The 22,645-nt window shown below is 36.7% G+C and overlaps 2 long non-coding RNA genes across 2 annotated transcripts; both read left to right on the top strand.

Annotated features, from left to right (window-relative positions):
* Positions 1-17,584: 17,584 nt before the first annotated feature.
* LOC121968355 lies at positions 17,585-18,550 on the top strand. The gene is made up of 4 exons (XR_006108088.1): positions 17,585-17,655; positions 17,991-18,101; positions 18,305-18,358; positions 18,447-18,550. It is a non-coding gene; the product is annotated as an uncharacterized LOC121968355 (long non-coding RNA).
* Positions 18,551-19,040: 490 nt separating this feature from the next.
* LOC121968354 lies at positions 19,041-20,202 on the top strand. Its single transcript, XR_006108087.1, has 4 exons — positions 19,041-19,225; positions 19,842-19,957; positions 20,023-20,088; positions 20,170-20,202. It is a non-coding gene; the product is annotated as an uncharacterized LOC121968354 (long non-coding RNA).
* Positions 20,203-22,645: the final 2,443 nt, after the last annotated feature.

Below are 22,645 nucleotides of genomic sequence, written 5' to 3'. Positions count from 1 at the left end.
TCTACTAAAAGATAAGTAGACGTCTCCCACTGCAACAGCTGCCACCTTAGTAGCATTGCCCATGTAGACGGTAATCTCTCCTTCAGATAGTCGTCGGGTTTCCTGGAACCCCTGTAAGGAATTGCAGACATGATCAGTGGCTCTCGTATCTACACACCAGGTGCTGGTAGATAACACCGCTAAACATGTTTCAACAACTAGAGCATGAGATATACCTTTGTTTTGGTTCTTTCGAGGACAGTCCGCCTCCCAATGTCCTGACTGCTTGCAGATGAAGCACTTGCCCTTCGGCTTCTTCATTCCAGCTTTAGGTCCCGTACTCTGATATTTATTCACTTTCTTTGCTGAACCAACTTGTTTCTTCTTCTTCTTTCCTTTCGGTTTAGAAGTAGAACCATTTTCAGCATAGTGAATATGAGAATTGTGACGAAACAAACCTTCTGCTGCCTGAAGTTCTGTCAGTAGTTCCACCAATGAATATACCCTTTTGTTCATATTGTAATTCAGGCGGAATTGCTCAAAACTTCTAGGCAGTGTTTGGAGGATCATATCGATCTGGGTTTCCCCATCAATTTCTCCTCCAAGGATCTGTATCTCGTTCAGATAAGCCATCATCTTTAGGATATGATCCCTCACAAGAGTACCCTCTTGCATGGTGGCTGTCATTATCTTTCTCATGGCTTCTTGTCTAGAAGCCCTATCCTGATGACCAAAGAGTTCCTTGAGATTGTTCATAATATCATAAGCTGTTGGTAAATCTTGATGCTGATGTTGCAATACATTTGACATTGAAGCCAAAATGTAACACCGCGCCATCTCATCTACCTTTACCCATCTCTTATGATATTCAATCTCCTCTTGGGTAGATTCACCAGTGGGTGCATCAGGACAAGGTTCAGTCAGTACAAATTTATAGCTTTCAGCAGTCAGAACAATGTCCAGGTTCCTTTTCCAATCTATGTAATTAGGTCCAGTAAGTCTATTCTGTTGAAGTATGATGGACAATGGGTTGAAAGTCATCCTAAGAATCACAAATAATTTTTGGTCAGAACTCTAAATTTAGAATAATATTGATTCCTCAAACAATACTATTTTAAATTAACCAACACCTCAAAACACCGTGAATTTTGTATGCCACGTTAGTGTGGACGTATACAAATTCAACATTTGTAAAAGGAGGGTCTTAACCCATTAATTTTATTATCTTGTCAACCTAACTTTTTGACAAATAAAATTAATAGTTGGTGTCTTTTGGTCACACAAATAATAGCAGTGACTCCGATGGGGAGGATACTATTAGATGTGTCTAAGTGTATACCATTACTTGACACTAAGTCCATTAATAAGATTATGCCCCTTCCGTTGGGGAAGATCACACGCTCTTAATTAACTTCATATAGTCATCCAAAAATGGAAGTATGTTCTAGTGATCCACAAACAAGCTCATCCGTTATAGAGGAAGGCACTCAGAGCCAACGCGCAAGCTTGTTTGCATCAATTACAAACCAGTAATGGAGACCATGGGATTTATCTAAAAATCCCTCTCCCACTTAGTTATTTATAAACAAGGAATTTTAACTATGCTAGGCTACTAGTCATGTATACTAACATGCACACACAGCACAATATAAAAGCAATAAATAGAAAATTTAATTTTCAACTATTATGGCTTTTATCTATAATTATCCTCCGTGTGTTGTCATCCCAAGCTGCTGCCATATTTGGCCACCGCCACCGGGTCTAGCTGTCGCATCCATCTTGCTCCTAGTTCCGCTGCGCCTCTGGTCCTTAGAAGGTTCCATGCTTTGCAAGATTTGATCCGCGACATAAATAGAATTTTACATTTTGATCCTATATTCCATAAAAGGAATGTACATGTATCTAGATCAAAAATAAAATCCTAATAAAACTAAATACAGCTCCTGCTGTATTTTTAATATAATCATGCACACAAATAAATGTCTTTGACATGTCCAAGGGTCCAATCACACACATAATAACTAAAAGACATAATAGTTGGATCCTGCATCCACAAAGTTAGCACATCCTACTATTAACCTGCCTAAATTATGTATGACATGTGCATAATTAAACTAATACCAAATACACAGAGGCAAAACCCTAGCTCTGATACCAATTGTTGGTTGCTACTCGGAAAACCTAGAGGTTCCACTGTACAAAAATTTTGTACAAAGGTCTGAACCTTTTCCTAGCTACCATGTGTTCTTTTAAATTAAATTTTGGATCGCCTGCGGAACTTAACACATTTGATCCAAAACTTAATCTATTCGTTCTTTTAGGTTTTGACTTGGGTCTCCTGCGGAACTTAACACGTTCGACCCAAATCACCTTAAATTATTAATTCCATTAAATATTAATTTCCATAATTGGTTCCCAGTACTGACGTGGCGAGGCACACGGCCTTCTTGGATATGGGAGCAACCACCACCGACTAGACAAAACCTTTTATAGAAAGTTAATATTTAATTTCCTAAAATAACTTTAGGTTAACCGAAAAGAACAATCAAATCACAAGGAAAAATAGAACAAAAGAACACAACATCGAAAAACATATTCGAAATACTAGAATCGTAAGCCTCATGTATTTGGTATTATTTCCAAAAATAACTAGTATGATGCGGAAAGAAAAATTACTAGTTATACCTTGTAGAAAAACCTCTTGGTCTTCTACCGTATTCCTCTTCTAACCTCGGACGTTGTGTGGGCAACGATCTTCCAAGATGAGAAGCCACCAAGCACCTTCTTCTCCTCCTAGCTAGGTTCGGCCAAAACAAGAAAGCTTCACCAAGGAAGAAGAAAAACACCAACCAAGCTCCAAGAGATGCAAGCTTTCTCTCCTTCTTCTTCTTCTTCTCCAAGTAGTATCCGGCCTCCACAAGAGCTCCAAGCAATAGAGAGTTTCGGCCACCACAAAGAGGAAGAGGAGAAGAGATGATGGCCGACCACAACACCAAGGAAAAGAGGGAGAGAAATAATAGAGGTTCATCTCATGAAGGCACCCCCACCCCTTCTTTTATATTCCTTGGCCTTGGCAAATTAGGAAATTTAATTACAATAAAATTTCCTTAATTTCTTTGACATGATTTAATTGAGAAAAATAAAATAAAATTTCCCAATTAAATCAATATTGACCGGCCACATCAAGAGAAATAAATTAGATAAGTTTTAATCAACAAATTAAAACTTCCTAATTTGTTTCTGGAAATTTTAAAAAATAAAATTTCTCTTCAAAAAATCTCTTCATGGTTGATAAAAAAAAATTTCTATAATTTTAATTTTACAACATGTGAATAATTTTTAAAGAGAAAATAAAATATCTCACCAATCTACAAATAAGGAAAGAGATCTAATCTCTTTCTTTAATCTTTTGTAGATCCTTTTCAAGAGAGATATTTTAATTTTAATTCTCTTTAATAAATTATATCTTCCACATAATAAAAATTAAAATTAAAAATCTTTTTTAATTTAATTATGGCCGGCCCTACTAGCTTGGGTTCAAGCTAGGGCCGGCCACCCTAAACCCATGCTTAGGCCGGCCCTAGCTTGGTTCCCAAGCTTGCTTGCCGGCCCCCTTTAGGTGGGTATAGAAGGTGGGTATAGATGGGTATAGTACTCTATAAATAAGAGGCTACGATAGGGACCGAGAGGAGGAATTGGTTTTGGTTTCCCGATAAAATTAAGCATCCCGTGTTCGCCCCGAACACACAACTTAATTTTATCAATAATAATTCATTCCACTAGAGAACTATTATTGAACTACCGCACCAATCCCAAATTACATTTTTGGGCTCCTTCCTATTATGAGTGTGTTAGTCTCCCTGTGTTTAAGATATCGAATGTCCACTAATTAAGTGAGTTACTGACAACTCATTTAATTAATATCTTAGTCCAAGAGTAGTACCACTCAACCTTATCATCATTTCGGACTAAGTCCACCTGCAGGGTTTAACATGACAAACCTTATGAGCTCCTCTTGAGGACATTACAACCTAGTATCTCTAGGACACAGCTTCCTTCTATAATAAATAACACACACTATAAGTGATACCATTTCCCAATTTATCGGGCTTATTGATTCATCGAACTAAATCTCACCCATTGATAAATTAAAGAAATAAATATCAAATATATGTTCTTGTTATTATATTAGGATTAAGAGCACACACTTCCATAATAACTGAGGTCTTTGTTCCTTTATAAAGTCAGTATAAAAGAAATGACCTCAAATGGTCCTACTCAATACACTCTAAGTGTACTAGTATAATTATACAGTCAAGATAAACTGATACCTAATTACACTACGACCTTCTAATGATTTGTTCCTTTCCATTTTGGTCGTGAGCTACTGTTTATAATTTATAAGGTACTGATAACATCATCTTCTGCATGTGACACCGCATGCTATGTTATCTACAATATAAATTAATTGAACAACTACAAAAAAATGTAGATAATTTGACCAAATGTGATTCTTTATTGAAAAAAATGTTTACAAAAGCTTAGGCTTTCAGTATACACTCCAACACGACCTACGCGTCGTGCCTTCCTCTATTTTATATTTCCTATTGTAACTTAGTTTAGACTCGAATGTAACTCTAGTTTCACTTTTGTAATGTACAAAATGGAGCGGTGGAGGGTCAACTCGAGACGGAGTTACGAGGAGGGCGCGAGCAACACAAGGTGGTCAAAGGGAGGAGCCTGAGAAGCTATTGACCTTAGGTTGACCATCCGATCTTCTCATTGGCTTGAGAAAATCGTAGTAGGGCCATGACTAATCACAAAACATTTAATTAATTGCTTGTGTGTGTATATGTGATGCATGTTAGAATAAGTAATTAATTAGCGCCTTAACGATTCGATTCGATCAATCGCGTATAAGATACACCTCGACGATTAGATTAGATCTAAATCGAATACATGATGCGCCCTAACGATTAGATTAGATCTAAATCGAGTATATGATACACCTCATCGATTAGATTAGATCTTAATCACGACAACTCGTAATGCCTACCATGCCGTGAGACCTATCACTACCTCGATCACATGTAGTTGTTGAATCTGCCAAAGCAGAGCAACACATATTATCTTGGTAGGGTACGGAGTGTAACACCCACGAAATTATAAGATATGGATATTATTTTTCGTTAGAGCATAAAAGTAAGAGGAAAAAAAAGAAATAATAGAAATAAAAAGAAAGAGAGGTGAATGTTTGAACCTTGAACCTCCCACAAATAATAGAGTTAAATTGGTATATGATAACCACTAAAATAATGAATAATAGATGGATAGAAAGGAATGGAAATTGTAGTTAAAGGTGAGAAGAAAAAAAAACTAAGTAAAAGAGCAAGAGAAAACCATGTTGCTTACCTTCTCTTCCTCTTGGTTAAGAGAGGGAGCAAGAAAAAGGCAAATTGCCTTCCCGCCCTCTTTCCTTCTAGTTTTCTTGGGAATTAAAGAGGGAAGAAATAGAGGAGTTAAGGGGGAATGAATAAGGACATGATTCATTCCATGATGAATAAATAGTATTTAGAGGAGAAAAGAGAAAGAGAATTTCTAATTCTTCTTCTTCCTCCTTCTTCCTCCTTTTTTCTTCTCCACCGAAACTTAGAGCTTTTCTCCCTCATTCTCAAAAGTCAAGTTAAGGTTTCCTCTCTAAGAAAACCTTATTTCCAAGAAGGAGTCTCAAGGTTTACCTCTTACAAGAAGAAGAAAACAAAAAGGGAAAACTAAGAAGAGAAGTTCTTCTTCCTCCTCACAAGGGTATCATTTTCTTAAGGAACAAGCGGGAATTAGGTAAGTTTCCCCTCACCTGTGGTACAATAGTTCATGTATTTTTCTATGAGGTTAGGTTGTTTAAAAACTTAGGCTTTCTTCATGGACTTTCGGCCAAGACAAAAAGAAGACCTAGGAAATTTTAAGACCCAACTAGATATGCTCAATATGTTTCTTGTAATATGTATCTTATGGTAGGGGATTAATCTAATGTTTCTATGCTGGAATGTTTGGTTAGAACTTGGATTCATGATCCTAGACTCTCGGCCAAGCATGAATAAAAGAACTAGGTAAGCTTAAGACTCAAACTAAACATGCTCCCTTTGTTTTTTATGATATGTACCTTATGATAAGAGAGTTGTTAACATTTCTCATACTTGTATGTTGCTTGGAATTAGGATGTCTCCCTTTCAACTTTCGGCCATGATAAGATTAAGGGCCTAGGAGAACCTTAAACCTAATCTAAGCATGCCATGATTCTTCTTAAGATAAGATAGGAATTTAATATGATATGCTCATGCTTGTATGTTGATTAAACTTTATTTCATGCTCATGAACATTCGGCCATGGTAGGATTAAGGGCCTAGGAGATCATTAAACCTAAACTAAGTATGCCATGATTTTCCTTAGGGCAAGATATGAAGTTAACATGACATGCTCATGCTTGTAGGTTGGTTAGAACTCTATTTCATACTCCATGAACTTTCGGCCACAACAAGTTTATAAGCCTAGAAATTCTAGAACTTGAACTAAACATGCTCATGATGTTCTTGGTAATAAATACTATGAAATTTGTTTAGAGTTCACATGCTTGTAGGTTGATTTTTAACCAAATGTGATGCTTGATGGTATTCGGCCATGACAAGTTTATAAGCTTAGGAAACCTAGAACCAAAACTAAACATGCTTATGATGTTCCTTATGATATATATTATGATATTGGTTTAGAGTTCACATGCTTGTATGTTGCTTTTAACCCAATGTAATGCTTGATAAGATTCGGCCATAACAAGTTTCTAAGCTTAGGAAACCTAGAACCTAAACTAAACATGCTTATGATGTTCCTTATGATATATGATATGATATTGGTTTAGAGTTCACATGCTTGTATGTTGATTTTTAACCAAATGTGATTCTTGATGGTATTCGGCCATGACAAGTTTATAAGCTTAGGAAACCTAGAATCTAAACTAAACATGCTTATGATGTTCCTCATGATATATGATATGATATTGGTTTAGAGTTCACATGCTTGTATGTTGCTTTTAACCCAATGTAATGCTTAATAAGATTCGTCCATGACAAGTTTCTAAGCTTAGGAAACCTAGAACCTGAACTAAACATGCTCATGATGTTCCTTATGATATATGATATGATATTGGTTTAGGGTTCACATGCTTGTATGTTGATTGTTAACCTAATTTACAATCATATGTTTCGGCCACTATATGAAAAATTAGGGTTAGAGACCTAATTATGATCTCCATGTGTCTCACATGCAATGCTTCATGATATGATAAGGACTTTCTATGCTTCTATGTTTATTTACGTATGCTCATGATCTATGCATGTTGATAACCCTTATGATATGCTGTGTAACACCCCATATTTCATGATTTGGAGTCCTAAAAGATCTTATTAAAATCTAGAAATGCTTTAGAAAAATTCTAGAGATTTTTAGAAATTTTTAGAGTATTTTTACGTAATTTTTGGAGGTCGTTTGGTATTTTTACCAAAAGAAAGAAGTTTTGACAAAAAATATCCAAGCCGAGCCTCGAACCGGCAACCCTTGACCCGAGCAAAACCAGGCAGACCAACTGGGCTAGCAATTGCTACTTGAACAAATAAAGGAAGAGATTTATTTAAGTAATAGGAATTAATAACAAGAAATAATAGGGAGAAAAATGGTTGCAGCCAGGATTCGAACCCGCGATTCCAACCAAGGGCCAAACCCGACTAACCAGGTGATCCAGCCGCCGGTTCTGTTTAGAAAAGGTAGGAAAATTATTTAACAAGTTAACAGAATATGAAGATTATAAAGAGGGATAAGTTGAGGTGGTAAATTCCCAAACCGAAAACCCTTTTCCCTCTCCTTTCCTCTCCCGATCGCAGCGACGGCGGCGACTTCTCTCAGGCGGAAAGCGAAGCCGAGTTAGGGCTTCTCTCCGGCGGTCGGCGGAGGGAGATTTCCGAGAGCTCTTCACACCACTGAGCTTCTCTCGACGAGGAGAAGTCGGGAGCACGAGGAGGAGCCGCGATTTCGAGTCCTCTAATCAGAGCTCCGAAACCCTAGAAGTTCTTTCCGGCTGTGAGTTCGAGAACAACAAGGTAAGTCACTTCTCACCTGCAGTAGGATAGCTCCGGATTCTTTTTCCTTTTGTTTTGAATTTTCTGTGAAGATTGTGGGTTGGATTTGCTGCCGTGAGGTTTAAGGAAGAACATGAATGGTAAAGTTCCAAGTATGCAGGCGTTTTACCTCCAAGCTTTGTAGCTGGATTTTGGGTTTTGTTGTTCTAGACAAAGAGCATAGAGAACAATTAAGATTTTTTAGGTTTCAGTAGCAAATTTGCTGGATTCTTTTGGTTGCCGTGGATTTCATCAGGAAAATTAGAAGAGGATTAATTATTTGAGCACGTAGTTCAGTTTGTTAATGCGTTGAATATATCTGTACCTTCTTCTTGGGTTGCAATTAATGTTGCATAATTTACTTTTAAGGTTGTGTTGGATTCTTGCTTTTGGGTTGCTGCCGTGGGTTGATAAAGAAGAGGGGAAGGGATTTGAATGGTTTTAGATCTGTTCAAGTTTAAAGCATGCAGTGTTAGCTTTAGATACTTGCTATTTAGATTTCCTTTGTTAATGATTCGGTAAGCTTGAGCGGCCTTGCATTTAGCACTACAGATTTTAGTTCTTGCACCTCATTGATTATAGCATGAGCAGTATTGATTTAATTCCTAGTTTTGTTTGCTATGTGTTGAGCATGATCAGTTTCCTCTGCCACGAGATATGCATGGGTATACTTTCTTGTTTTCCTATACTATTAGATTAACCTGAGCAGTTATATATATGTTGTTTATTTCAAGTATTCAGAATTAAGTTTCTTGTCACCTCAATATGCATGAACGATTTCGTTTATAAGCATGCGGATTTTATTACGCATTAGTATGCAGATTTTGTTAAGCTTAGTATAGTGCAGATTTTTCTTGAGTATCATAGTACATATTTTGGTTAAGAATTATAGTTTTAGAATTTGTTTAAGCATACATATTTAAGTTTAATTGCTACTTCAATATGTATGATTATGTGTTACATAGTTAGTTTCATTCATAGACGCATAAGAAAGATAAAGAAAAGTATAAGAAAGATTAAGAAGAGAAAGAAAAGGCCGAGGCCTTAAGTAGATCCCAAAAGTCAAGACTTTAGGGATTTTGGCACACAAGGTGCCTATTAAAATGCCAAGGCATTTAAAGAAGAAGTAAGTAAGATTATAAGTATTTTACTTTTAAGAAGAGGCTGGTACCCGACTTCCGAGGTTGTCGTTAAACAAATCCAGGTGTCCAATTCCGAGGTCTTGGCCCTGGTAGACCGAGGTCTGCTCTTTTAGGATTGGTGGCTCGCTACCCCAACCTATTAGGGAACGCGCATAAGATGGTACTATGGCTGGGCCCAAGAAGAAGTTGATTATTATTTTGAAGTATTATAAGTATAAGTTTTTGGACAAGTAAAACGAGTTTTACATAAACATAAAGTATTAAAAATTAAGTTTAGAACAAATGAAATAAGATTCATATAGTTCTAAAAATCAGTAAGTTTAGATCTTTATTCTACCATGTTTATCTAGTAGATGAGTAGTTTTCATGTTTACCTATTAGAAGAGCAACATGATTAACTATTAGAATTACATGAGTAGATTCCTTAGCTTTTCTTTGCTATTAGTTTGACATGAGCAGTTATGTTTATGCTTTATTTCTTTTTAGAGCATATAGTTTCTAGTTCTTTTCGTATACATGCACATTCGTGATTTTGTGAGTTAGATAGCGCTTACTAAGCAAATTTTGCTTATAGACTACACTTCCTCTTACTGCAGATACAGGAAAGAAAAAGATATAGAAAGGAAGGCGACAAGGAGGTGTTCGAAGGATGTGTGATGCCAGGACTATGGAAGACTTGGGACTAGGAAAAAAGTTTTAATTTTAGTTTCTGCATTTTAGTTATTGTAAACATTTGAGTTGTATTTTAAGTTCATGTCATTTGAGATTATTCTGTTTAGATTGCATGTAGGATGAGTTCCGATTAGGAAGTAGATATTTGTGTGTTTGATACTTATTTAACTGCGTGGGTGTTTGATAAAAGTTCCAGCCGCCTGTGGCTGATGTATACTATGCTTGTATCTTGATTTATAGTCACCGGTACAAGGGAGATTTTGCCAAAAATTTTCGGTAGGGTTTCCTTGTGATTTTAATCATACCGGTTAAGTAGAGTTAGTAGTTAAGTAACGGTCACTCTTAGGTAGTAGTAGTAGTAAGAAGGGTGGTCGTTACAGTTGGTATCAGAGCAGTTCCCATTCTCCAGCATCACACATCAGCACCATCCTTGCCGTCTTCAAGTAAGAAAGTATTTAATTTTTTTATGCTTTCTTTATTATTTGCAGTATAGAGTATCTGCTTATATGTGCTTAGGAAAGAAGAAAATTCATGTTTTAATTTTCTATGTTTTGATACATATGCTTAGAAAGAATAGAGACAATTTTAGTTTTGTTTCTCTTATATTCATATATACATAAGTATGTTTAGAAAGGATAGAGAAGTTAAGAGACTAAGGAACAAAAGAGTATCATTAGTAGGAGTCATTTAGAACCAGAAGCATGAGGAAGTTACTTATGAGCGTGAGGATAGTATGAGATAGAAATATTCAGAATTATTCTAAGTTCGAGGACGAACTTTTTATAAGGTAGGGAGGATTGTAACACCCCAAATTTCATGATTTGGAGTCCTAAAAGATCTTATTAAAATCTAGAAATGCTTTAGAAAAATTGTAGAGATTTTTAGAAATTTTTAGAGTATTTTTACGTAATTTTTGGAGGTCGTTTGGTATTTTTACCAAAAGAAAGAAGTTTTGACAAAAAATATCCAAGCCGAGCCTCGAACCGGCAACCCTTGACCCGAGCAAAACCAGGCAGACCAACTGGGCTAGCAATTGCTACTTGAACAAATAAAGGAAGAGATTTATTTAAGTAATAGGAATTAATAACAAGAAATAATAGGGAGAAAAATGGTTGCAGCCAGGATTCGAACCCGCGACTCCAACCATGGGCCAAACCCGACTAACCAGGTGATCCAGCCGCCGGTTCTGTTTAGAAAAGGTAGGAAAATTATTTAACAAGTTAACAGAATATGAAGATTATAAAGAGGGATAAGTTGAGGTGGTAAATTCCCAAACCGAAAACCCTTTTCCCTCTCCTTTCCTCTCCCGATCGCGAGCGACGGCGGCGACTTCACTCGGGCCGAAAGCGAAGCCGAGTTAGGGCTTCTCTCCGGCGGTCGGCGGAGGGAGATTTCCGAGAGCTCTTCACACCGCTGAGCTTCTCTCGACGAGGAGAAGTCGGGAGCACGAGGAGGAGCCGCGATTTCGAGCCCTCTAATCAGAGCTCCGAAACCCTAGAAGTTCTTTCCGGCTGTGAGTTCGAGAACAACAAGGTAAGTCGCTTCTCACCTGCAGTAGGATAGCTCCGGATTCTTTTTCCTTTTGTTTCGAATTTTCTGTGAAGATTGTGGGTTGGGTTTGCTGTCGTGAGGTTTAAGGAAGAACATGAATGGTAAAGTTCCAAGTATGCAGGCGTTTTACCTCCAAGCTTTGTAGCTGGATTTTGGGTTTTGTTGTTCCAGACAAAGAGCATAGAGAACAATTAAGATTTTTTAGGTTTCAGTAGCAAATTTGCTGGATTCTTTTGGTTGTCGTGGATTTCATCAGGAAAATGAGAAGAGGATTAATTATTTGAGCACGTAGTTCAGTTTGTTAATGCGTTGAATATATCTGTACCTTCTTCTTGGGTTGCAATTAATGTTGCATAATTTAGTTTTAAGGTTGTGTTGGATTCTTGCTTTTGGGTTGCTGTCGTGAGTTGATAAAGAAGAGGGGAAGGGATTTGAATGGTTTTAGATCTGTTCAAGTTTAAAGCATGCAGTGTTAGCTATAGATACTTGCTGTTTAGATTTCCTTTGTTAATGATTCGGTAAGCTTGAGCGGCCTTGCATTTAGCACTACAGATTTTAGTTCTTGCCACCTCATTGATTATAGCATGAGCAGTATTGATTTAATTCCTAGTTTTGTTTGCTATGTGTTGAGCATGATAAGTTTCCTTTGCCACGAGATATGCATGGGTATACTTTCTAGTTTTCCTATGCTATTAGATTAACCTGAGCAGTTATATATATGTTGTTTATTTCAAGTATTCAGAATTAAGTTTCTTGTCACCTCAATATGCATGAACAATTTCGTTTATAAGCATGCGGATTTTATTACGCATTAGTATGCAGATTTTGTTAAGCTTAGTATAGTGCAGATTTTTCTTGAGTATCATAGTACATATTTTGGTTAAGAATTAGAGTTTTAGAATTTGTTTAAGCATACATATTTAAGTTTAATTGTTACTTCAATATGTATGATTATGTGTTACATAGTTAGTTTCATTCATAGACGCGTAAGAAAGATAAAGAAAAGTATAAGAAAGATAAAGAAGAGAAAGAAAAGGCCGAGGCCTTAAGTAGATCCCAAAAGTCAAGACTTTAGGGATTTTGGCACACAAGGTGCCTATTAAAATGCCAAGGCATTTAAAGAAGAAGTAGGTAAGATTATAAGTATTTTACTTTTAAGAAGAGGCTAGTACCCGACTTCCGAGGTTGTCGTTAAATAAATCCAGGTGTCCAATTCCGAGGTCTTGGCCCTGGTAGACCGAGGTCTGCTCTTTTAGGATTGGTGGCTCGCTACCCCAATCTATTAGGGAACGCGCATAAGATGGTACTATGGCTGGGCCCAAGAAGAAGTTGATTATTATTTTGAAGTATTATAAGTATAAGTTTTTGGACAAGTAAAACGAGTTTTACATAAACATAAAGTATTAAAGATTAAGTTTAGAACAAATGAAATAAGATTCATATAGTTCTAAAAATCAGTAAGTTTAGATCTTTATTCTACCATGTTTATCTAGTAGATGAGTAGTTTTCATGTTTACCTATTAGAAGAGCAACATGATTAACTATTAGAATTACATGAGTAGATTCCTTAGCTTTTCTTTGCTATTAGTTTGACATGAGCAGTTATGTTTATGCTTTATTTCTTTTTAGAGCATATAGTTTCTAGTTCTTTTCGTATACATGCACATTCGTGATTTTGTGAGTTAGATAGCGCTTACTAAGCAAATTTTGCTTATAGACTACACTTCCTCTTACTGCAGATACAGGAAAGAAAAAGATATAGAAAGGAAGGCGACAAGGAGGTGTTCGAAGGATGTGTGATGCCAGGACTATGGAAGCCTTGGGATTAGGAAAAAAGTTTTAATTTTAGTTTCCGCATTTTAGTTATTGTAAACATTTGAGTTGTATTTTAAGTTCATGTCATTTGAGATTATTCTGTTTAGATTGCATGTAGGATGAGTTCAGTTTAGGAAGTAGATATTTGTGTGTTTGATACTTATTTAACTGCGTGGGTGTTTGATAAATGTTCCAGCCGCCTGTGGCTGATGTATACTATGCTTGTATCTTGATTTATAGTCACCGGTACAAGGGAGATTTTGCCAAAAATTTTCGGTAGGGTTTCCTTGTGATTTTAATCATACCGGTTAAGTAGAGTTAGTAGTTAAGTAATGGTCACTCTTAGGTAGTAGTAGTAGTAAGAAGGGTGGTCGTTACATGCTGCGTGCTAAATTATGTATGCAATTATGATGAGCTGTGTGCCCAAAATATGCATGTATTTATGATGTGCTGTGTGTCCAAATTATGCATGCTATTATGATGAGCTGTGTGCCAAATTATGCATGTGTTTATGATGTGCTGTATGCCCAAATTTATGCATGCTATTATGATGAGCTGTGTGCCCAAATTATGCATGTTTTATGATATGTTAAGAAATATGATATGCATGAAATAATAAGAACCATGATATGTATGACATGCTACTTTACTTTATATGGCTTGTACCAAGGGTGGGCTCCATAAGCGCCCCGTGATCGATGGACTAAGAAACGGGCCTCGTTAGGGATGGGCTCCTAAGTGCCCCTAGGTCGATAGACTAAGAAACGGGCCTAGTATGTATGCCTTGTAGGGTTCAAGACTTGCTACCTTGGACCTACATAGGACGCGCGTATTTATGTATGTGGTACAAGCCGAGGCCCTAGTTATGTTGAGATTATGTTTAAGTATGTATATAATAAGTTTTCAAAAGACATGTTGCATATATATGTTCATGATACATGTTTCGAAAGTCATCTTGCATATACCTTATGATTAAGCCATGATATGCCATGATACTTATGATTATATTATAATATACCAGAATGCACCTTATGATTATGCCATGATATGCCATGATACTTATGATTATGTTATAATATACCAGAATGCACCTTATGATTATGTCATGATATGCTATAATACCTTATGATTATGTTACGATATGCTATGATGTGCTTTATGACATAATATGATTTGATGCTCTTATGAATATGACATGATATGATAAGATGTTCTGTATTTTATGTTTATGAGAGTTACGATATGATGCTTCTATACATGATATGATGAGTTTACCTCCATGCTTTATGCCTTGTGATTATGCTACGCTATACGATTTTTGTGAGTAGGAAGGATCTTACTGAGCCTTGTGTGCTCATAGCTTACTTTCCTTGTACCACAGATAAAGGCAAGGAATGGATGAACTAAGGGAGCAGCAGGAGGGGCAAGAAGGATGTGTGTGGTAGTGGCTCGGCTAAAAGAGAAAGACCTGCTTTTATTTAATAAGAATTATGCTTAGCTTATGTTATTGTTTCATGACTCCATGACATCTAATCATGCTTACTGGTATTATGATTTAAAATCATGTTAAGCATGCTATGTGACCTTATATGCTAGGTAGTTAGTAATGGTGATTTGAAAAGAAAAGAAAGGTTTTAAAAGAGAAATTTTATAGACAAGACTTCCGCTGTTTTAAGAAAAAAAAAACTTATTAGTATGCAAGTAAGTAAGTAAGTAAAGTAACCCCCGTCCCTTGAGGAGGAGGGGCGGGGCGTTACAGGTTGGTATCAGAGCCAAGTTTTAGCCTTTTCACTACACACATGTCAAGCCTCCATCCTGCCGCTCCAAGTAAGAATCTATATGCTTAATTTAATTCTTTTATGATGCTTTAATATTACGCATGTTTACTTATTCTCTTTGATTATGATAAGTCACAGTTCTAGTTTAAATACGCATGATGGTAGGATAGGTCCTAAACTCATTTAGGAGCATAAGTAATGAGCGGTATCTAGCAACACATCATTACTACCCAAGTTACAAGAATGTTGAGATCCAACATCACCTTGTGACTACTAATTATGACTCTTCACAATATATGACAAGTGTCCTTCTATCCTTGACATCTAGATTTATCAATGTGAGGCATAGACCGTGTCATCCTCTAATCAATCTAAATCTTGAGCTCCAAGTAGACTCACTCAATCAAATGAGCTCAACATCTCATATTGACTCATTTGGGCATGGTTATGCACTTAGTGGTCTCACTCTATTAAAAATATAGATGTCTCTCCCATCATATAGGAGGGATAGATCTCATCTACATCACTCACATCCCTCCGTATAATTTGTTACATACCTAGTAATCGCCTTTATAGTCCACCCAGTTACGGGTGACGTTTGACGAAGACAAAGTACGTAACTCCTTATGTAGGGAAACATGGTGACTTCAGGTCCAAGGACTAGTAGTCATACTAATAGCCACATGAGAAAGTATATGTCACTCATATAACGATCTATGATACTTTCTCATAGCGGGACATTCAGTATACATTCTCCAATGCATACCCATGTGTCAACTTGATATATCTATATCCATGACTTGTGAGATCTAGTCATCGAGTTGACCTACATGCTAGTCTCGTTGTATTAACATTGTCCCTGAATGTTAATACTCGACTAGGAATGATTAAGAGTAGTGTTCCCTATATCATCTCACTATCGATTCAACCAATCGATTGATATAGGTAAGAACCTTCTACTCAAGGACGCTATTATACTTAGTTATTTGGCATCAATACAAGTAAGTATAATAACCAAAAACAAATATCTTTATTTATATACAAGAATATGATACAACGAGTCCATACAACAATTATCAAATGATTGACTCTAGGGCTCTAACTAACAGTTCCTGGCATATGCACCCCGACGCTCAAGTCAGTACAAGACCTTGCGAAAAGTGGAGAAGAACTATAGTAAAATTGAGTGAGCCTAGTTAGGAGTAATATTGTGTAATAATCTGTAAAGCATACCTCACCAACGGAGAGAACCTCCATTTTAATATCACCTCTCACAATTCCATAATAATGATGTGACAGACACTACAACAAAAATGTTAAACGACAACACCACAAAGACAACGGTTTTAGAAGAAACTGTTGTAAATTTGGTAAAAGACAACGGTTTTAGATAAAACCGTTGTCTTTGAGCTCCCATAAAATACAAAAGACAACGGTTTTGTGAAAACCGTTGTCGTTGAGCAATATTTTTTTAAATCAACAACGCATTTTACAACGGTTATCTAAAACCGTTGTCTTTAAGCACTTTTTTAGGCGATACGACAACAGTTTTGTAAACCGTTGTCTTTTACTTTATTCTTTCGGTGTTTTTCCCTCTCTGTGAAAAATTTTTGGCACCGTGTTTTCCCCCTTAGCCTTCCTGAACCCCTCTTATTCATTTTTATTTCCCTCTCTCCATACGATCTCTTCACGCTCCTGCTACCGAAAACCTAAGCATCTTCATTCAACCCCTCTCCGGCGAACCCCTCTCCACAAATTTTTAAGTGGAGAGGAGGTGGAGGAAGGTGATGAGTTTGTTCACCGGAACATGCGCCAATGACGAGAACTCGCCGAACCTTGTTTGCTAGCTTGACTGCATCTAGGGCATGGTCGATGCTCTCTCTTTTGTCCGGTGGAAGTGTCATCAGGTTAATGTCTCCCTTCACCTCTTTCCTCTGCTTACTCATTAGGGTTTCATCTTACCTGCTTCTTGATGAGGATGTTGTCGTTGAGATCTCCGAACATGAACTCGTCATCATTGTGGAGGAGTTTGGGTGAGGGGGACGAAGAGGGGACGAACCGAAGCCAATCCCCAAGGGGAAAACCAAATCTCCGGAGCAAATATTTCCGGTCATCTCGCCGTCGAGTGCATTCTTGATTTGTTCGCCCCCCAGTTTTCAGGGCTGCGTTAGTTGAGCACCGTACGGCAGATCGAGATGTGGATTTCCTGGGCGACGCGGATGCGGGCCTCCTTCGGAGCTTTCTTCCTTTGGCTCATCACTTTGGTCTACTTCACTCAGGTTCCCTTCCTTTGGCTCTTATTTCCGACCTTGTAGAGTAGGGCTTCTTTGTCGATTCATTCTTGTACCTGCCTTTTTGGTAGTTTTCATTGATCTTGTTTCTCTATAAAAGACATAATTTCGATCGTCATTTTTATATACTTTGGCAGGGTTTCAGATCCTTTGTGTGGACTGCAATTTCTTACCAGATGAAAGACATACTGAAGTTATCGCCGTCTTCATCACAGTTTCTAGTTTCTGTTGCTCATTCTCCATGGAGTATCAAACCAATTTATGGGTAGCCACTTAACCGTCTTGTGTTTGGTCCACTTAACCGTCTTGTGTTTGGTGGTTCGATGGATCTTATTGCCTGCTGCTTGCGTTGTGATTGGTACTTCAACACTTACAGACAAATGATCTGCATTTTATGTTAGCAATCACAATATGTAGCCAATTTATCTTATAAAATTGTTTTAGTAATCTGTACGCAATTCTAATTCATGACTCTTTTGTTGTTGATGTGCATGTTATCATGAGCTTGCTAACGGTTAAATTATACTAACTCGACGTGTTTATTTCTTTTGGAACACTAAACTTTAAATGACTTGGTCTTTGTATATTTTCTCATAATAGATACACATAGCTGGACTCACAAGAACATTTGGGCATTATGTGTGAGATCATACTGTTTCTGATATTGATGCATGAAGGTGCATAACTTGTTGAGCAACACAAGGCAAATATGTCAGTATAAATTTCTTAAAACATAATATTTCATATCAAATTGTTTCCATATTTGTGATGCTGCTAAATGCATTTCTATTACTTACATTTGCATTGCTCGTATGAATTAGCTTATCCACCCAAATCAAAGAATAAAGGAAAACAAATGTCAAACACGATTGTTCTCATGGTGATAATTATTTTTTCTTGTTGAACTCACACAGGATATTACTCTTGGTGTTTCCCTTGGTTCAGCAACCCAGATCTCCATGTTTGTTGTAAGGATTTAATTTGATGTAGCTTTGAAATGAAATGTTGTGTATATGTTAAAGAATAGCTTACAATGTACTAATTTGCCCTTTTAAGGTTCCATTATGTGTTATGGTGGCTTGGATAATGGGAATCAAGATGGATCTTGATCTTAATCTGTTAGAAACTGGCTCATTGATCATGGCAATACTAGTAATAGCATTCACATTACAGGTAACTCATTGGGGTATGCTTGTTAGTTACACTAACTTCTGTTGTTGTTTTTCAGTTATTTTGAAATGCTAGGATTCAACCAAAATTCTTCCTGCAAGACTCAACTAATGGTACTTTTACAGGATGGAACTTCACATTACTTAAAGGGGCTTGTTCCCTTGCTGTGCTACTTGGCAATTGGTGCATGCTTCTTTGTTTTCAAATCCCCACTTGAGTAAGTCTCAAAAAAATTAAGTCTCCTTAAGTGCATCTTTTTCATCATTATGGTTCAAATTTATGAACTCTGATATAAATTTAACTGACGAATACATGAAGGCATCAGCCAACAAGTTCCATAACCAGAACAGCTGTAGTGATTGTGGCCTAGCTAATAGCTAGTAAAAAAATGGTAAAATATTCTTCATAATTATCCATTAATTTCCTACTTGTTGGCTTTACTCTTGAATTCAACACGTACTTGCTTGTAGAGTAGGAGCTGGCGAATTGCTGCTTCAACCAAACCATATTCCCCTGAACAAATTGAGTCTTACAATAACTTTTTTACATATACTTTTAATTTGAGTTTTGCTTAGTTGCTTTCGTTTACCTCATGACAGGTGATGCTGAGACGGTTTTGTCCTCGTAAGACTACTCTACTGTTTGTTATACGAGATAAAACAAGGGTGAATATTTTCATATGTGCATTTTTCAGCTTCCGTATTGGAGACTCCTAATCTAATGAAAATGAGTATTCATGTGCATTTTTAAAACAACGATTTTTAAAAACGAAAGCAACATATGGTATAGGTCACGAATATTTTCACTTGTGACGAGTTGAAATGATATCAGCTGGTTCTAACAGTTATACTGATCCATAAAATTGGTATAGTTAGCACAATTTGGTTTATGCCAATGTTAGTTCAGATCTTATTATAGGTTTGTAAAGGTTATATGAAAATGATTCACATGGTATAGGCCATCAACTAGCTGGTAAAATCAGTCTTGTTCAAAGTTTTGGACCATGGTCACTCTGGCTTGTTATGCCCAAAGAGAGTAGCACAAACAACACCACTAAATTAGAAGTTGAAGCTTAACTAAATATACCAAACTTGATTTCCTCTTGTTAGAGTCAAGTTAAACAACACCACTAAATTAGAAGTTGAAGCTTAACTAAATATACCAAACTTGATTTCCTCTTGTTAGAGTCAAGTTTATTATGTTCTAGTGTACAATTTTGTTCATACTACTGTGGCTTTAGTTTTGCTGATAGTTTCATGCTATGTGATGGCCTTATTTCAGTCACAATTGAATGAGGCTATTTTAAGAGAGGATTATGGAGAAGCTGCAAAGCTGAAGTTGGCCATAACTGGTGCTACAAAAAGGATATTGTTGGAGCAGCATTGACTATTATGAATGTATGAAACTTGTCTTATACACTTATTGTATTTAATTTATATTCTAAGCACTCTTGTTGCCATAGAGAGCTATAGAGGAAGAGCGATACATCGATGCAACTTTCATTCGTGATCATGTTGGGGCAGGACTGGTCAGTTTATTGGAATTAACTTGTTGCCAATTCTTACATCATCTCCATTAAGCTATGCTTGTCCCAATTTTTTGGTTTCAGCTACATGAAGCTATTCACTCCATTGAGCTTTATTCATTTTTCTATATGCAAGGCTATAACAGTGGTTGCCAATTCTTATATATTGATTGAAAAAAATTCTTCAAATGTTGAACGCATACAGAAACTTAAAGTAATGTTCAGAAAGGATACATGCGACTTAAATACTGATGAAAAAGGTAGTTGCTCAGTATACTGCTTTGTGGTTTTTATGCAAACTGCACATCCTCAAGCTTTGAGATCTTACTAGAGTGTTGCTGCTGTAATGTTGAGACATAAGGTACATGACTTCCTCTATGATTCCTTCTTGCTGCTGTTAGCTATTCGATCTAGCTGCTTTCACATAATACATGGTTTAAGATATAATGTCAAGTTTATATATTCATCAACTTTTTTCATGCTCACTTGCTTGACTACTCATGAAAATGTGAAGCGGCAACGTTTCTCGTGCTTATTTGGCCATTCTTTTACTTAAACATTTCAGAAGGTCCAGATTTATGTACGTACTTCACAATTTGGTTTCTACTGTACAAAAGATGCAAAGCTGCAAGAAGTTTATAATTATTTATACATGTTGATAAGTTCTCTACTTTTGGAGCTTGTTTGTTTTAATTATCAATTTAGTTTGTAGTGGTTTATTAGATTTATTCGTTTCAATTATCAGTTTGCAATGATTATCAGCTTATACATGCATGTTTATACTTTTTTCTATGGCTTTAATTATATTTTATTTTCAGAAAAGGGAGAAAGCTGGGCTTGCAAGCTAAGTCTATGAAATTCTGTATGCAGAAAACGGACCAGTACGTGAAGATTGTTGTGGTCTGATAAACTTAATTTTATGGTCTTATCTTTTGTGGTTATGGTCTGATAAACTACTTGTGGTCATGTTTGGATAGCTTGTAGTAATTGTAGAAGTTTATAAATTTAAGTGAATGTACATATATGTTGTACCAGTTTTTGATTGAGACAAGATGTATAAAAGACAACTGAATGTATATATGTTGAAAACAGTTTTTGTGAATGTATATATGTTGTACCAGTTTGTGTGCAAAAGAATTATAATGTTTTATCTATTCGTGATGCATTTTCTAATCAACATAGACAACGATTTTTTAACCATTGTGAAAAGTATTCAAAGACAATGATTTTAAACTAAATTTTGAAGAAAGACAACAGTGTATTTGTTGTCAAAAGCATATCTGCGATCAAATTTTTGCAAAACTGGCAATTACAACGGTTTTATACTGTTGCAGAAATGTTGTCTTTGGTATTAAAAGACAACACTTTAAATCCGTTGCATGACTGTTGTCTAATGTGGTCAAAGACAACGGTTTCAAACCGTTGTCTTTTACTGCACATTTAACAACAGTGTCAGTTACAACGGGTTTAAAGGGCCTATGACAACGGTTTTTAACCGTTGTCTTTTAATATTTTTGTTGTAGTGAGAGAATATTTAGTGTCTGAAGATTTCGAATAATGGAAGACATACAATCTGGAATTTATACAGTTATCCTCCGAGAAATCTTTCGCTATACATATATGAACAATCTCGTGTAAGCTCCGTAATAATGATAGAATTTATACAGTCACCTTCGTAAGAAGATTTCATTAAATGCATATGTTATAACGAAAGAATATTCTCTGACAGATAATGTAAGTACCTCATGGTACTTTAGATGTGATCAACGAAGTCAGAGTTAGGTCATGTTGTCTTTTGATGCCTTATATCTAAGTGTGCAAGAACTTAGGATCGGAGGACAACAAGTCGAGTGAAATACTCAGCTAGTGAGAAGGACGGCATGGGAGATAGCCGACGAGCTTGGTGTGTCCGAGGGACGAGGCGCTGTGGAAGAGTACGCTGGCGGATAAGAAGGAAACGCATGAAGGTTCCGAGGGACGAGAAAATGGAGTAGAAGGTTACTCGAGAAGGTCGAAAAATAGGTTCGGGTGTTCCTTATTCCGGATGATCGAAATCAACCAAGCGAACAGATCTGGATCGAGGAGAAACTAGATAGTCAACAAAAAGTTGACTGTCTAGGGAGCCTGGACCAAGTCCAGGTACCCAGACAATCTGTATCCCCTAGGCGCCCCCAAGGTGCCTCACCCAGGGGGAGCTGTGTCAACACGGTCCGGGTGCTTGGAACTCTTCCAGGTGCTCGGACCAGAAAGTTTATCGAAATGCCAGTTATCACGATCCGTTATAATGAGAATAAAACTTTATCCACCTCCAAGCACCTGGAACCCTTCCAGGCTCCCCGATTAGGGGTATAAATACAGCCCTAATCCAGTAGCTAAAAATAACACTTGAAAATAATTCTTTTCTTGTTTAGCTTTGTAATTGAGTGCTTCAACTGCTGTAAGAGACTTCTCTGCCTGAAGTAGATTGAATAGTGAGTCTTTAACGTCTTGGATTAGCAATCCTTTGATTGTAAATCAAGTAATCCTTTCGTGCCTCTCTCTTTTAATTAGTTTGTTAATT

This window comes from Zingiber officinale, chromosome 3B (assembly GCF_018446385.1).
Source record: "Zingiber officinale cultivar Zhangliang chromosome 3B, Zo_v1.1, whole genome shotgun sequence".
Taxonomy (NCBI): Eukaryota; Viridiplantae; Streptophyta; class Magnoliopsida; order Zingiberales; family Zingiberaceae; genus Zingiber; species Zingiber officinale.
This window is presented reverse-complemented; position numbering and strand designations above follow the sequence as displayed.